Raw genomic sequence first — 16746 nt, 5'->3', positions numbered from 1 at the left:
GGAATACGAATATCGGAAATCATCGGAGTCGGAGGCGAGGTTGAAAGAAAATACGCTGACCGTGGCTCGGTGTTGGCAAATTCCGCGTAAAATGAAAAATGTGGCGAAAATAATTGAAAGTTGTGATAAAACCGTTTACATGTTAAAAGCGCTGCGTTCGTATCGATGCGCAAAAGTGCAAAATGTGCGTAATCGTCGTATAAAACGGCAGCTGCATTCCTATGAAATGTCGCGTTGTACCAAACCGAGTAGTAAATATTGAACTTTACCGTTTCTCGTATTAGAGAAGAGAGACCGTGAATTCTGAAACGTTTTAGAGCGAAATTCGTGCCGTAGTTTGTTTCCCGGAAGCAGAAGTAAAAGTACTGGAATTCGCGTTCCTAATTAATAAAAGAAATCGTTGTAAAGATTTGGGGAAACAGCCTGTTCGTTCTTCGTACGTCGATATCGTCGGCGTCATCCTAGCCTCGATAAATCTGTATTTTATGGCGCATAAATTAGTTCGTCGCTGTTCGTCAAACGTACAACATACACGTACACATATAATTAACGCGTTAACAATTTATCGTAAATGGAATCGGGGTCGCAGTCAGAGTGGGAGTCCGAGGTAAAAACGAGAGAAAAAAAAAAAAAAGAAACAGTCGGAATCGGCGCCGGGAATTTTGACTGCCGACTTCACAGCCCTGTTTATAGAAATACGTCGTTTATAAAAATCGCGGTACAAACGAGAATTCGACGTCACCCGAGTTTCGACGACGCGTATCGCTCGATACGCTTAAACTGCGTTTCAATTTTAATTAGCAGTTCGTGCGAGCAACCACTTGGATTAGTCGACGATTAATCCGACCAATATGGATATATCGGCTGGAATATCGAAGACGACGGTTTCCGATTTCTCGTTCACTTGGCTTTTCCACGGACGCGTGGAAATACGCGCAACGAGAAACTTTCCGGTGCTTCGGACGAACAAGTGGAAACGAAGAAACCACTTTCGCGCTACTTTCTTCCGTCTTGGAGTCTCGTTTTTTCGGCTCCGTTGTTTTCTCGTTCTCGTAGTACAACGCTTTCGGCTTAGCAAAGCTTAGCGGACGTATTCGAGAAGCGAGCAGATGTCTGTGTCGCGTCGAATTCTTTCCGTAGATTTACTCGCGTACGCCTCGACGCATGAAAAGATAAACGCGCGTTCTCTTGCGAGGACGAGTTCTCCGAGACGTTGGGAAGAACGATAGAAAGTTGTCGTTCCGTCGTCGAAGAGTTGCTCGTGTTTTATTAAAACGCCGGCCGAGAAGTTTGCCTGGAAATTTCATTTCTTGGTCGAAGTCGACGCTCGCCAAATATTTCTATTCGCCTGCGCTACACGTGCAGGTAATGTCGCGGATCCTACGTCCCGATATCGCGGAGCAACGTATAACGGAGTAAGCAAAGTGCCGTTCATAAAGAAGCCTTTGTTCCGAAGGTAAGACAAGACTCCGGACGACTTAAGCCAAGTGGAAGCCGCAGCTTGCGTCGCGGTTCGGATTAAATCTTAAATTATATCCGGACCATCTGCATAGCGCCGTATCCTAACGATCGTAATTCATAATCGCGATACGTCGGCACGAGCAGCTCGAACCGTTCCGCTTTCCGATAATCTCTTCCACCTTTGCAGCGAACGATTTCTATAGCTGAGAAGCAACGACGCGAGGAAAAGCGTGTATACGCGCGTATAGAAAGAAGACGAGAAGAAAGAGAAGGGAAAACGCGCAGGGTCCACCAAGCGGCACCGTCATCGAAACCTCGAGCGGATGCGCGCGTTAATCCACCTTTTGCGCGTCGAAGATACGCGAGGACCAACGTACCCCGATCTACAACGCGTTGCATCACGTTACGTTACGCGCAACGCGTTGAAGCTCTAACGCGTTATGTATACGCGCGGTCACGCAAACGCGACGACGTAGGTACGAGAACAGCACCCAAAAAGCAAACTACCGTAGCGTCCTGTTTTGCGACCAAGTTTTCAGGACAGAAAAAAATAGTAAAAAAAAAATACATAAAAAAGCTCAGCTCCCCAGCAGCCTAAATCTAAAAATTGTATCATACAACGAAAAATGTAAAGCGCCGACACATAATACAGCATGGCTACGTCGTACCGCCGCGTATCGGTACCTTTGCCTAACATACCATTACAAAAATTCTTTAAAACTGCATTCTTGGACTCAATAAACTTTAAATCTCAAAAAAAAAACGTAGGTACGAGAACGGAGAACGTGCGAGTTCTGACAGCGTCGGGAAATTAATACTTCGCCTGGTTTCAGGCATCGCGTATGCACGCACGCGTTGGCGTAATCGCCGACGTTCGACCATCGCGACCGACGTAGCCAATCGTAACAGTACGCTGCTCCGTTTATCGGCGCCGGTTGATTTTTAACGCGATGCTCGCTGTCGATCGGAGATGGCGTCGCGCGAATGCAAACGTATCGCACACATACTCGGCGAATCTTTGCGGATATCTGGCGATGCAACAGCATCGAGATGTTCGAGAGCTTCGATTCGACGTTTTCCTACCCAGTGGTATTCGCCACGATAATAATACACGTATTTTCATAGCTGCTTTCGTACGTACGGGATTTCGGCTGCGTGTCTGTATAAACTCGGATGCACGTACTAACTGTGTGGGTGCACGCCAAGGCAATTTTCCGTGAGTAAACTCGACGCCTTCGTTCGGAGGTCTGTGACGCGCGTTATCTTACGGCTCTAGTCGGGCTACGAGTCTCGAGATGTTGGCGAGGATCTGACAGCGGCAGGATCTGTCTCTGTCGGGTCGAGGATATGGATTCTCTAGCTTCTTGCCGCCACGATGATTTCTAGAAAGCAAAATAGGAAGACGTAGGGGAGAGAGAGAAAAGAACGAGAGTTGGAGAAAGAGGGTCAAAGCGGAGAACACCGGTCTCCCTTGGAAATCGTCTAGAATTCGCTTGTAAACAGTGCAACTTTCGCCGCGATCGTTACAAACCACTCGTCGCGTTCCTTAGCGTCGAGTATCGGATGGGTGCTGCTGGCTTTCAATTGCTGCGAAAACGGAGTGCACACCGGTTTCTCTCGCTTCACGGTCGGGCGGGAAAGCTCGCGCGTACGGGCAACCAGCACGGTTTTCTTCGGTAGAATGGAAACTAAATTCAGCGCGAGGGGGTGGGTAGAAGTTGGATTTAAGATCGACGACGAAGGGCGAAACGGGAAGAAGCTAGCACGGTTCGCGAGTTGGGCCGAGTTGGCTGTAGTGCGTAGTGTATACGCATCGCGGCCGTAGCGTGTCGGGGGGGAAACCAGTCACTCGTATAAAACCGTAGTCCGAGTCACGGCTCGAGTCAGTTTCGCTCGCGCCTCGCGTGAGTTTCGGTTCGCGGTCGTCGAGATAACGACGCGTCGTCGTTTCCGCGCTCGTCGACCAACTTCTACTCGTCCGAGCAAGAAAAGCGTGAGCTGTCGTTTCGCGATTTCGCCTACGTCGTTTGTCGCGTGTTTTGGTGAATCGATAAGCTCGAACGTTGTACGAGCCGTTGAAAACAGTGTGATACAGCGTCGATTATTATCATGGTCGACGGGATAGATGGGCGATACGGTAGGATCCTACGGTGTTCGTCGATCGGATGTTTTCTTTCCGAGGGATATCCCGAGTAAGTAGCGCGTAGACACGCCGAAGATTGCCGGTGCCCCGCGATCGTCGCTAACGGACGCGCGTGTTCTCTCGACGAGCGACCACCGTTCAAGGACGATCTAGTGCGTAGATCAAGGCCATCGAGTAAGCGGCCTTTCTTTCCCTCCCTCTGCCCCTCTCTCGAACGATTACGAACAACTGTAGGAACGAAGAAGAGAGAACCGCGAAGACAAGAGAATTATGGTGGAAGGGCGTGCAAGGGATTTTAGTTTGCGGTTTTCTCGTTGCCAGCCAGATATCGTGCAATTTGAATTCGTCCCGCGCCCCTCCCATTTATCGTTGGCCTGGAACTAAACTGGAATTTCAGGGTTGACCTTGGAGACCGCTTCGCTTATCGCGTCGTCAGTTGATGTTTATTTTTCACGAGACGTTAACTACGAAGCTCGGCGCGGTCGTGTCGGTTGCCCGTGCTTTTTTCCAACCTACAGTTTCTCAGGAATTCGCGGTGGCCGTGAAAGACGAGCAAAGCCACAGGTGGCGGTCAGAATGAATCAATGGTGGGGCGGAGGAAGGGGCGAGTCAAACGATGTTTTCGCTCGCTTCGCGTGCTCGCGACGCTCGTTTTTCCTCTGGCTTTGCTGTCGGGCGACGAAGGCCGGCCGATCGACGCGCGCTAATTACCTACATAACCGTTGACTCGAAAAATGCGAGAATACGCGCGTCTTTTCCTTCCGCGACGTTCGAACGTCGAGTAAAATTGCAGAACGTTCAGCCTTTAGCCGGGCTACCCGCGCTCGAACCACTTTGTCAGCGTTATGCAAATGGAGCAGAGAGCTCGTCGTCGCACGCACCGACAGCGAGCAAATTATTCGCCGGTTCCGAGAATTCTAGGTAATAATTAGAACGTGTTAGGGAAATTGCGGCGGCGGAGTCTCGGCTCGGCTGACGTAGACGTCGACGGTTCTCGCAAAGTGGTACGCGCGGACGTTCGAATGCAAGTTACCGTGGTTCGGCACGAGAACGCATTTAGACCGGTTTACACGGATGGATACCGAACGTACGTGTACACCGATAGAAGAAAATTCGCGCGACCATACTCGCGATTCGAGCTGCAGTATACTCGTCTCGTGCATCTTGGCAACGGTACTTTTCGTCAAGCAGGCGACAGACGCGTAGCCGAACTTGCGAATTTCGCCACTCGTCGTTAACCGTAACCGCTTTACCACGAGGTACAAGATGTCCGGTGTTGTTGCAACATTTACCATCGGGACACGAACCGTCAGGTTCCGTGGGACAAAGGACGCGAATGAACGCGAAATGGCAAAATATGCCGATCGCGAACGCAGCGATATGGTGCGGGTTATCCGAGAATGCAGGAAAAGAAGTCGCAGAGGCGAGCACCGAAAGGTTGCCACAGGTCCGCCTGCCAGAGGCTAGCTAGTATTTTGGTTGAAAATTTCGCGAGGCACGTGGCATCGATTTAACGCCACTGCCGCGTCGCATCGCGTTGCGTCTCGCAGAGTATTTCGGGCGACGATCGGCCTTCGCCGGACGATCGATCGTAAACCAACGGCGAAACGAAATTTTCGATGGAAAACGGCGAAATGTGGACGATTTCGTAACCGTTTGAAAACGCGAAGCAACGTTCGAAACGGCATAGAAAAATATACGACGATTCGTCGGTATATTTTGGATGCCGCGAAAGAGCACGAGAATCTCAACTTTTTAACATCCACGCGTGTTTCGAACATCGTTTATCGATTCGATCTTTCGTCGATAAATTTAATTCGAGTCGTTCGGTCCCTCGCCTCTCTGCTCCTTCGATTCGGCAGACAAATCGAGTAAGTGAGATTTATTCCCGTCGCTTATCTTATCAGACTACGTCATCGTTTTGAGAATGCTTACCGGCCGATTCTCTTTGCCAAGCGGCCGATCTATGAGTGCATCGATGTCAAAGCGATCCTGTCTGACGCAGAATTTTTTCCAACTCTGTATACGTTCCCAGCATAGGTGCATAGATGTGTATATATATGTGTATCTTGATTGATTTTCCTTTTTTCCGCACGGCGTTATCGAGCAGAAAAGGAACGTTTACGCAGAGGTAGAAGATATCGGTGGCTTTTCGCGACGACTGACTGGCTGTCCCATTTCTGTAATTCCTTTTCCTTTATACCTAGTCGGATCTGCTCTGTTCTCGCTCCGTTTCATTCGTCGCAGTTCAAAGATACGAATGTCGGTGCTTTTCGCTGTTCGAGCGATATTTCCGACCATGTGAGATTTCGAAAAGTACGCGAAACGGAAGAAACGTCGGGCCGAGTGTTTGCATTTCGAATAATTAACGACGACCGCTGGAAAATGGCAACTGAAAGTTCGCCGGACGTTGAATACCACGTTCGAGTTTATATAATTTTATCGTATCGGAGCGAACAGGAAAATGGACGGAAGAGCCGCAACGAGCGTAAAAATCTCCTGACCTTTCGTTATCTCCGCGAGCGCAGATAAACCGTAGCTCGGCAGCGAAATTTTCGCGTTTCCGGACGATCCGACGAGGTTTCGCGGTTTCTCAAATTCCGGTTAACACGTGACGTTCGAACGACGTGGTCGAACACGATCCAAAGAAAACGAGAACCGTGGCGATAAACCGGTCGTATCGGTCGCCGCGTAATCTATCGCGATACTAACGCGAGATCGCTTAAATAGCTCGAACAACCGGACGCCGCTTTCGTTCGTTTCGGCCGAACGTTTTCCATTTGGCAAAACAAGGAAAATAATAGCTCGTTCGAAGCGGATCGTGGGCGGTAGGTCGCGTGGGCCGCGACTTAAAGAACGCCACGAAACTTTAAAGAACGTCGTGGATGCAAGTTCTTTAAAGCTCGTCGATGGAAATGGGCAACGAGCCGGACGGCTACGCGAGTGGAAGCGTAATCGACGAACCGTCAACGGCAGATACGTTTCGCGTCGCATCGCGTAGGCGTTTGTCGGGTGTCCCGTTGGTTTCAACCGCGTGTCTCCCTTTCTCCGCGGCGGTCTACGGAGATGCGGGTTTGTCAGAGTCGAAAACGCTACACACGGACGGATCTCGCGCTCACACGGTGTGTGTAGGTGCGGTCGGAACTCCGATAACGGCACTTTGCACGAGGAAACCGACTATTCGCGTTCGCGCACCCGACCGACGATCGCTTGCGATCGACAATTCAGTCGCGACAAATCGCGTATTCCATTTGTCGTAATGGCCGGTCGAAATATTCCGCAGCTCGCTTACCCTGGATTCCGCATTTTTACGCGAAACTTTACGCGATTTTCTTGCAATCGCTCCTTTCCTTGGCAATTTTTAACGATCGGTGCTCCAGCGAAATTTCTATCCAGCCAGTCGTCCAGGCGAGTCGTCCAGGCGAGCTTAATTCGCGGTTACCGCACCGTTTTTCCGTTTTCCCGACTGGCAAAAATTATCTTTCGCAAAGGTGTTCGTCGCGCGGCCTCTGTATCGATTACCCCGGTGTCGAATTCCGCGTATCGATACGTCGCTATCCCTTTCCGGGTCGATCGCGTAACTAGAATGGTCACGCTATCAGTTTGATTTCCTCGTGCACGAGACACGTAAAACCGGTTCGAGCGTTCGATATCTAGCGCTACGATCGATTAAACGTTAGCCAGTGGTCGCCGTCGGTACTCTTCGACCAGCCTCGGAAAACACGCGTCCCCGCTGCCAATTTATTTTCACCGACGTCATAGTCGACGATAATCCGTTTCCCCCGCCGCTTCGTTTCTCTCCTTTTCTTCGTTTCTCACGCACAGTACACCAGGTTTACCGCTCGTTTTTCATTCTGACAAAGCGAGCATCGCCAAACCATCGAGTATTCCGCGATAGCTCGTTAAATACCTAACGCGATTCTCCTATAAACGATTTGTCCTCTTCGCGACACTGTCTCTGTTCCTTGTCGCGTATTTCCGGCATACCTTTCATCGCTGCACGTTCCGCAGCGGTCCGTTCGATGGAAGCTTCGATCGCGCGATTCCGATCGAACGTTTCCACGATACGCTGTTTGCAAAACGTATAGGAAGGAGACAGTTTCATCGATTAGACGAAGTAAGTTGCATTCGGCGTATCGGTTAGTCGTCTCGATCACCGTTCAGTGGGGAAACGAATCGCTCGTTGATCGATTCAACGTATGATACGTTTGAACGGTTCGAGGAACGAGGGGTGGACTATCGAACGTACAGCGACGAGCAGCATCGTCGATTAAAACGATCGACCGAATTTACCGCTTCGTCGAGATCCGTGTGGTACGATACGACGTATTTATACGTCGCAAGGGTTTGCAAGTTCGAACGAAAGCAAACGTGTTTGCAGAATCGGACGATCTATTACGCTAATTGGATCGCCAAACGAAATTGTCAGCCGTGATAACGGTTATCGTTAATTGGAATTCGGAATTAGCGGTGGTCGCAAATTTGCTGGTATTACCAATGCGTCGCGTGCCACGACGTAGCACGTGAACGTACCGTGTAAGAAATTTATTTAGTTCCTTGTTTGGTAAATCACGAGCATAAGCTTTCTGGCGAAAAGAAGGAAACAAAGTTACAGTAACGAGCAATAAACGTAAGCAGAAGGGTACGAATAAACGTAAAAGAGAATATGTTACGGGAGGAAAATACAAATATATAAGAAAAAAAAAAAAAACAAAAAGAAAAGAAGAAATGACTGTAACGTTGATCGTCCTAATCTACGGTAAGATCCAGAGAAGAGATCGTCTCGTTCGGAGATACTTTCGACGCAGTTGCGTATTTTTAGTGACAAGATCGCGAGATCGGAGAGAGAGGATCTTAAGGAATTGTGTTAATTGAAAAAATGGAATGTTAAAATATTTAAAAATTAAATGTAAATTTAAAAAATATTTCGTAATATAGTTTGTATATTGGTAGCTTCTCTTTACGATAATTTAGCTTACAAATATCGTCAAGTATTTCAAGGCAACTTCGATGTCCTTAATTAATCTTTCAACACAGACATGTTTTTCAAATTATTAAATTTATATCATACACGAAGACTAAAATAAAATATCAAAGTTCTTTAAACGGACAAACGTAAACTATAATTCAGAAATCTTTGTAATTGATATTTCAACGTTGAAATCCTTAAGATCGTCGATTTTTACAATTAGATCGTTAGAGTCTCTTGAAAATCAAACCGAAAGACCGGAGTATTGCGTAAAGACGCGAGCGATCGTTAAAATTAATAAATCGAAGTAACAGAACACTGTCAGTGCGATTATTGATGATTTTAAATAAAAAGAGAATCGTTGTTGTCGCCATCGTTCTCCGGTCCTGCAGTTGTATCGTGTTCAGTGTGCCGAGTACGGGGTCATAGCCGCGGACCCGACTCTGAATTGGACGACCAACCGCGCACGTGATACAAATCGCAGGAATTTGTGTTGAGTTCTTTCGATAATTCGAACGTACGTGGATCGATAGAGAGGCCATACGACGCAAGCACGTTCCAAGCGAGGTATAATCAACGAATTGTACAGAGTTTTCGACGTATTGCGAATGGATCGCGGGAAATCCATACAGAATCCAAAGATAAAACCAAGGAGCCCGTTTGCTCCGTCGACGATGCTCGGAATACGTTTGGCCTCTTACGAATTCTACTAAGTAGCCGAGTATCGTTAAGAAATCGTACGGATACAGAACCTTGTTGCTAGTGCGCGACATTCCCATCACGCGACGCTTCGGTATATTTAGATACAGTTTATTGCAAGTGTACCGATTTGAAAGCCTATTAAGGTCATCTTGTAATTCAAGTGCCTTGCAGTAATCGCCTATCCTCGTGAACAACTTAAGCCCGCAAACAGGAGAGATTTAGCCTTATGAAATATATCAGGTAGGTCGTTGATAAAGACGATGATAACGAGCAACGGGGCCAGATGGGAGCCTCGAAGCGTACACCCGACGAGGCAAGAATTGGCCGCGAGAAGCAATTGCCAATTCTGAGACTCGATTTAAAACGTAATCGCGAAGCAAACATAAGAGATTACCGTTGATTCCAAAATTGCACGTGGTTTAGCGGATAAAACGCTATATGGTCGAGCGGATCAAACGCTTTGCCAAAGTCGGAGTATGGAACAACCAGATGAAATTCACTGGGTTGTCCCGAAAGTTTCTTTCGCGTTATAAGGAAATAATAGATGCGCGACATTTTTTGTTTTACATTATTTTGCCGAATTACGCGCGATCCATTTTGTTCCAATGGAAATAAAGACCACGGCATTCAGCTTTCGTGTTTAGTTCGTATAAAGATGCATTGCCGTGAAAGAGACGTTTGTAAAGCAAAGACGCTTTCGCGACGACCTAATACCATCAAGCGCACGTGTGACGTAATTATTAAGTAGGACGAAATCAGCGACTGTAGATCTGCCAGGCGTGGAATCATGTTTGCTGAAATGACACATAGTTCCTTGATAGTTGGCATTAATTTAGCAACGGCGATAATCTTCTCGAATAATTTCGCGAATGAGCTCGTGATTGATATCGGTGTGTAATTCATAACCATCGTTCCGTCACCGGATTTCCATATAGACGCGATTTAACTAGACTGCCATTTACACGGCAAGATCAAAATCGACGATTAAAGATCAATGGAATATTATCCGTAGAGATCGAGACATGATGAGATCGATGGCTTTTTGTAAAAACAAGAGGAAGATACCATCGTCTTCGGGACCTTTGTCGGCGTTCGTACGACCAGTCGCGTTAAATACATCACTCGCGTTAGCCGATAAATCGTCTAAGTGAAATCGGGCGAAGCTCGCGAAGTTATCGATGGAGTGCGAGCGACGACAAAAAGAAGAGCACGCCGATTGAAAAAATGCGGGCGAATGAGTCAGCAATCGATTCGTCGGGTTCGGCAGTCCGATTCACCCACTTCGCGCGAACGAGAATGCTGGATCGTTGAATCTGTAGGAGCTAACGATATTCTGAAACGTTCGCGGACAGGGTGCTTTACACAATAAGTGTACTTTATAATTACACAGTAAAGATCGGCTAGTTCGTCTTTGATAGGCACTCACGTTGGCGTCTGAGGTTGGAACATTTTAGACAATCGCGTAATCACAGTCAGAGCACGTTTTTTTCTCCTCGATTAATCTCGTAGGTTCGCTAGAAAACCATCGCGAGTAGGAAGACGTGAAAATTGTAATCGAATGTCCGTCAATATCGTTGTAGATAGAAAGAATTAGGCGCTTGATCAACACAGATAAATGAATCGTAAAATTGTGCTGGTTAATACCGTTTAAGTAATTAATTGCCACGGAATAACGCGTCTTTAGAATCAGGTCGTAAACCGTAGAGTAAATAAGGTTGCAGTCGGCTGCACTTGTAACGAACGAGCTCGCTGGATGATAGGAGTCAAGAGGAAGTAAATGATCGAGCGACGTAAGGAATTCATCGATGGGAAAATTGAAGAACATTAGGTCTAGTGTATTTCTAGATTAGTGATATCGTTATGTCGCTTCAAGTTGTACAAGTCGTAGAATTCCGCGAGTGTGCTAGAGACGAGGAAAATGCTATTGTTCGGTAACGGGGGATCTGACATCAGTCGCAGCAGGCGATGCCACATTAGGTAAATTTTGATTACCCACAAAACATACTCGAGGTTTGTTGCGAACAACAGACGGCATCTCGTTACTATGTGTACAGTAATGGTGAGAATATGTCGATGTTGAAGTAACTAGTTCGAGAAAAACTCTACGTCCTTATTTATGTATATCCGTGACCTGGAGATAGCTATTACGCAGAAATATTCTAAATAAGGAGAGGTGTACATTATTGTACCCTTGAATATACGTTGTGTTTTGGGTTGCAAGGTCTAGGAACAAAGGAACTAATAAACAGATTTCTGTTTACGTTTCTTGTAGCCTCTAGCCAAAGCTATAAGCTTAACTTTTTTGCTAATGTCATTTTGCTATAAATATACGAACGAGCTCTCTGTCGATTCCATTGTATCGTAATACTAAGAGAATAGGGATCTGAATTAGAATAAACATATACATTATACTTATACCTTTAATTATTTCAATATATTTTTCTGTTACAAACACATCCACTCGTTCATGAATCGATCAACCTCAACAGTTGAGTTAGGTGGAACATAAATGTCAGCGATAGTCGAGTGCGGAAAAGATGTTCCACGTTATTTAACGCTGGCCTTACCAGGCTCAACCGAATGACCGGTTTCAAGATTTCATTAAAAATTGTACATTTCTTTCGTTCGTCTAACCGTACAAAATTCGTAAATTTTAAAACCGGTAGTTTGACCGGGCCTGGTCGTACACGATGGACGCGTTGCAAAGTTCGTACAGTACGAAACAGTAATTTAACGATAGGTCCGATGGAATCGCGTTTCACTGCCACTGTGGCTTCTGATATGCTCACCCGATCTCCGTCCTAATTCCATGTGGAATGGCTCGACTACGATCTACAAAGACGAGGGGCAAGGACCTCGTTGCCATCCGATCGTACAAACATCCTCTACCGTTCCTTCTCCATTATCTTATGTCTGTGTATTCCGCACGGATGTTCCCATGTGACGTATCGTGTATCCAAGTACCTTTGGCAAAGCGTAAACGTATAGCTCGATGAGGACAGAGTCACTCGTTCGTTACTGGTTGAAAATATCTTACGCTGCACGTAGCCTGCGCATTTCCATCGATACACGAGACTTTGTTGGCGGACGTGGAAAAGAGCCGACGACCGCTTTCTTTCGCTCGGCGAGTCTCGTAAAGACTCGCGAACAGTCCGTTAACAAGCGAATCCGCGCCAGCGCGAATGCGGTTATCTAAATTTCAATTCGGCATTGGCGATGGTGGTCGGTGATGGTATCGCTGGTAACGACGATGGTGGATGCGCGAGATATCGTGGGGAGGATGGTAGATCAGGATTCAATGAATAGCGCCTATAACAGAGGAAAAAGCAATTTTCCGACGCGTATTCCGTTCGCTAAAGTAGCACATATCGATATTCATGGCCCGGGAAACGATCGTTATATCTCGGCTGGTCCCTCTAACGAACACAGTTCTGTATGTTCCTGTCGGAATGTTTATTATCGCTATTTTATTCGTTAAAATAAAAATTTGGAAAGTTTTGTTAAGGTAGGCGTAGAGTTGCAACGTAGAAGCGCAACGCAGCTGTGAGATTGTAAGATACAAAAGGTGCGATTAGAGCGATTTTTGGAGTTACGCGTTCCTTTATCGGTAATTTGCAATTTATTCGGCTTTCGAGCTTCTCGTCGATTCCGCGATACTTACGGAACCGCGAACCAAAATTTTCCGCTTTCACGGTTTTCCATATTCTTGGAAGGAATCCAAAGGTTTCTCCTCTTTCTTCCTTTTTTTTTCCTAGCTTTCTAACACGGAACGAGAACGCGGACGCGCGTGCCAGACACGATTCCAGCGAGTTGTGGATCCACGACGAGAAACATGGTCGTTATATCGTGGAATATATCCACGCCCGAGGTAAACTGGAAGGCCGACTATATCCTGCAGGGACTGTACGGTCACGAGTTCATACCCCAAAGTGCCATAAGTATCTGCTATCTGGCGAACGTATCTGGCTGTTTAGCGAACGTGCTTAGACACCTATTCCGCTTAGTGCGCCATCCGAGAGCGTTGCAAAGATCTTCTTCCCCCGAGAATCGACGCCTCGCACGCCCGAGATTTCGCGTTTCCTTCTCTCGCCGATCGTCGAATCACGTCGATGCTCTGTACGGTTTGCCTTTTCGTCGCGCGGATCTCGCTCGCGCTTTCTTCCGCGCAGCCACGAACATCGAGATCGTAATTCGTACGGAGAATCGTCGTCGATCAAAGCTAATATCCTCGGTTTCTTCGTGACGAAAACCAAACGGCTCGCTACACGGCGAAAATAAGTGCCTGCTTACCGCGTATGTAAACGCACGAGCGAGTATGCGCGTGTATACGCGTGCTCGCGGTGAATGTTTACGTAGGCGAACGTGTAATATGGGTGGTGATGTCAGAACGAACTGCTCGTCGTGTGCTATACGCACGAGAGAGCTAGAGTCTTACCGTACGTCAGCTACGTTCCAACCACGGCACCGCCATCGTTCATAATACTTTTTCCCTGTGACGAACTCGAATCTTAATCCTTTAACGAGAGAGGACAGTGTCTGCGTATTCGCTCGCGATATCGTAACGTCGCGAAGAAACGCGCGTGGCGTCGACTCCTAAGGCAAACACAGATTAACACGTTGACGCCGGCGTGTACCACCGGTGGGTCACGCGTGTCTGTCCCGTGCATTCGGCGCCACCTCACAGGGAAAACCCTGAATATCGGCGCCGGCGTCAACGTGTTAAGATCGCGATCGAACTTCCGCTTTGATCGGTTCGTACACGTACGACGTAAGTATCCGGACAGTGTATTTGATGGATTTCGGGTAATTCGCATTCTTACGGTGTCCTACGATCTTGATGTTATTCTCGGACGATGTAAACGATGTTTATTAGCAGATAATATCGATAGAATTGTTAGGAAGACAGGCAAGAGGAAACGTACGTAGACTAAAATCATCCGAACGTCTGTGTTGTTCTCGTGTTCATCGGTCCTTTGTATTTGTTTATTTATTATAAAATCGCGCTATAAGGAATTGTGCGTAATATAAAAGCACGCCGACGCAGTAAGAAGATAAACACAGGAAGAGAAATATAAGAGAGCAGATAGGTAAGGAAACAAAAGAAATAAGAAGACCCGGCAGGCGAACGGAAAAACAGAGGAAAAAGAAAAGAAAATAAACAGGGAGAAATAAAGAAACGCGTACCGTGTGGATTAATAACATTCTGAAAACATATTCGCGGTCATACGTGTTACACCGATTCGATTCGGCGTACAGAAATTTGAAAATTACCTGCGAAAAGGCTCTCGATGGCCTTGCACGTGCATACAAGTTGATTAGCTCGAGAAGTCGAGGCCAACGGACGGTAGCGCCCAAGTATGAACAGAACTAGAAAATCCAACGCAGGTGTACGAGTTTCAAGTTGAGCCTAATTAAGATGGTGTTATAGTTACGATCAGCAATCGCCATCCTCTGTCCCAACCTGTACGCGACAAATCTCAAGATGCGACGCTGAACACTGCGATGGAACAACTACCGTGTATTTTAGACCAGGTCTAGTCACAGCGCAATTCAGTAGCCTCGAGGTACTGGGATTTTTTAATTTAATTTGTTGCTTTATTTATCAACGAAACGTGGAAAGATCCCTTCTTGCAAGAAGATGATACACGGTAAGAGGAAAAGCAGTGTTGGGCTACACATACAGTCACTGTGATACCAAAGGACCAAAGGATACCCGGACCTTCCGTATGAGATCGCCAATTGAAGTGGAAAAAAGTTAATGCCATTGCACAAAGTGTTACCTAACTTGCCTATACGAGCTCATAGCGTTTATGTAGTCAAGTCTGGAGGAGAATGCCGCAGAGTGGAATAAGGAGACCCAGGATGCTGTATGCAAGTTGACGAAACTAAGGAACTGTGGACAGTCGATAAATCCATTAAAAATTTTAAATAGAAAAATTGCTTCGTCAGCCAATCGCCTGGCAAACGAAATTTATATTTAGCTACGATAGAAGCGTCACGAAGGTTCGTTGAATGGTCGGATTTATAAGCGAGAAACCTCGGAGAAATGTGCTGAATTCTCTCTAGGTGGTTTCTGCGTCTAGTCGTACGGGATTGCCATTTGACGTGATATCCTGGATACGAAGGAAGAAGTTGGAAAGGTGTGCGAAAGAAGCTGCCAGATTCATCGGTATCGCCGATTCGACGCAACAGAGTCTCTCCGCCGTGTTCGTAGCTGTGCTCGACGGGACGTAGCTTCCGGGAAGACCTCGTAAGAAAACATTTGCCGCAGTTCGATGGCACGCCGTTGTTGATCCCACTCCGCAGCGTGCCAAGTCATTAAAATCTTGTTGTAACAGACAACAGTCCGACGTGTTCGTGATCTGCTTAAAGACGTTTAAGTTGTCGATGTATAGCGGGAAGCGGCGATATTGAAGCTCTTTGGCGATGTTATTAACAAACAAGGTGAATAGTAGAGCTCCCGAATGAGATCCCCGTGGAACATCCGAGGTGACATCGATCTGGTATTAAGCACAGACCAGCAACCTTACAAGGTCACGCGAGCAACTCGCCAGCCAAGGCAGCAGCGGCTTACGGAAGCCTGACGAATACGATTTTGGCAAAAGAATTCCATGGCACGCTGTATCCAACGGCCTTCTCAAAATCGGTCTGAACCAGCGATATCGGTGTTCACTCGACCGAAACGATCGAGACTGGCCGAGACATTGTGACAGTTTCGGTTACGTAGGTTGGTAACCGTAGACAGCGAAGCCATAAACTATCGTCGGAGAAAAATAGATCAGGAGAAGATCGGAAACGGTGGAGAATTTGGTTTATCTGGACTCGACCACGGCAGTTAAAATTGTCGACTAAAAATTCCAGCGAAGTTTCTAGCTTTCTTTAGACCGCAAAAGAGACCAGAGGTTGGATTTTATAATAATAATAATAATAATGGTACTATTTATTTGTAACTAACAGGAAGGGAAACCCATTTGTACGCGTAGTTACGTATCAGAAGACGGAGTTGGAATAAAAAGTAACGATGCTACGTAACAAGCGATATATGATAAATGGGAAAGAAAATAATAAGATGGAATATACAATTGATTATTACTGTATATACGATAATATATATATACACAATAGCTGATAGTTTGAAAGAAGCCACAGATTTACAGAAGATGTGAATGCTATTGTAAAATTGGTTGGCGATTAATATTATTTTGGTAATTCCCATTATATATACAGAATTATTTGAATGCGTGTGCATAACTTTGGTATCATTATTCGAAAAACGCACACGAAAGCTGCAAAGTGATTTTTTTAACTGCTATCGAAACTCCCCTTCATCCATGGTGAAGTCGTCGCCGGTGAGCGTTGATCGATCGCAGCGATAAACATTATAATTCAGCGACTAAAGTTCAGACCAGAGTAGATACACATAGCAGGGTGAAGCGACGTTTCGACCAGTAAGATGACGTCGCACGATCGA

General features: G+C 46.5%; 1 protein-coding gene and 1 long non-coding RNA gene across 2 annotated transcripts in view; both read left to right on the top strand.

Moving 5' to 3' along the window:
• The window catches only part of LOC117236020 (cysteine-rich motor neuron 1 protein-like), a 156151-nt gene that overhangs the window by 45654 nt on the left and 93751 nt on the right, over positions 1–16746 (top strand). The gene's annotated exons all lie outside the window — the stretch shown is intronic.
• Positions 3260–16746, top strand: part of LOC117236213 — a 43340-nt gene continuing 29853 nt past the window's right edge. Inside the window, exon 1 of the long non-coding RNA XR_004493815.1 lies at positions 3260–3653. This is a non-coding gene — a long non-coding RNA (uncharacterized LOC117236213). The remainder of the gene's footprint in view (positions 3654–16746) is intronic.

The sequence above is a fragment of the Bombus vosnesenskii genome, unplaced genomic scaffold, assembly GCF_011952255.1.
Source record: "Bombus vosnesenskii isolate JDL3184/JDL3185 unplaced genomic scaffold, Bvos_JDL3184-5_v1.1 scf7180000013264, whole genome shotgun sequence".
Lineage (NCBI taxonomy): Eukaryota > Metazoa > Arthropoda > Insecta > Hymenoptera > Apidae > Bombus > Bombus vosnesenskii.
This window is presented reverse-complemented; position numbering and strand designations above follow the sequence as displayed.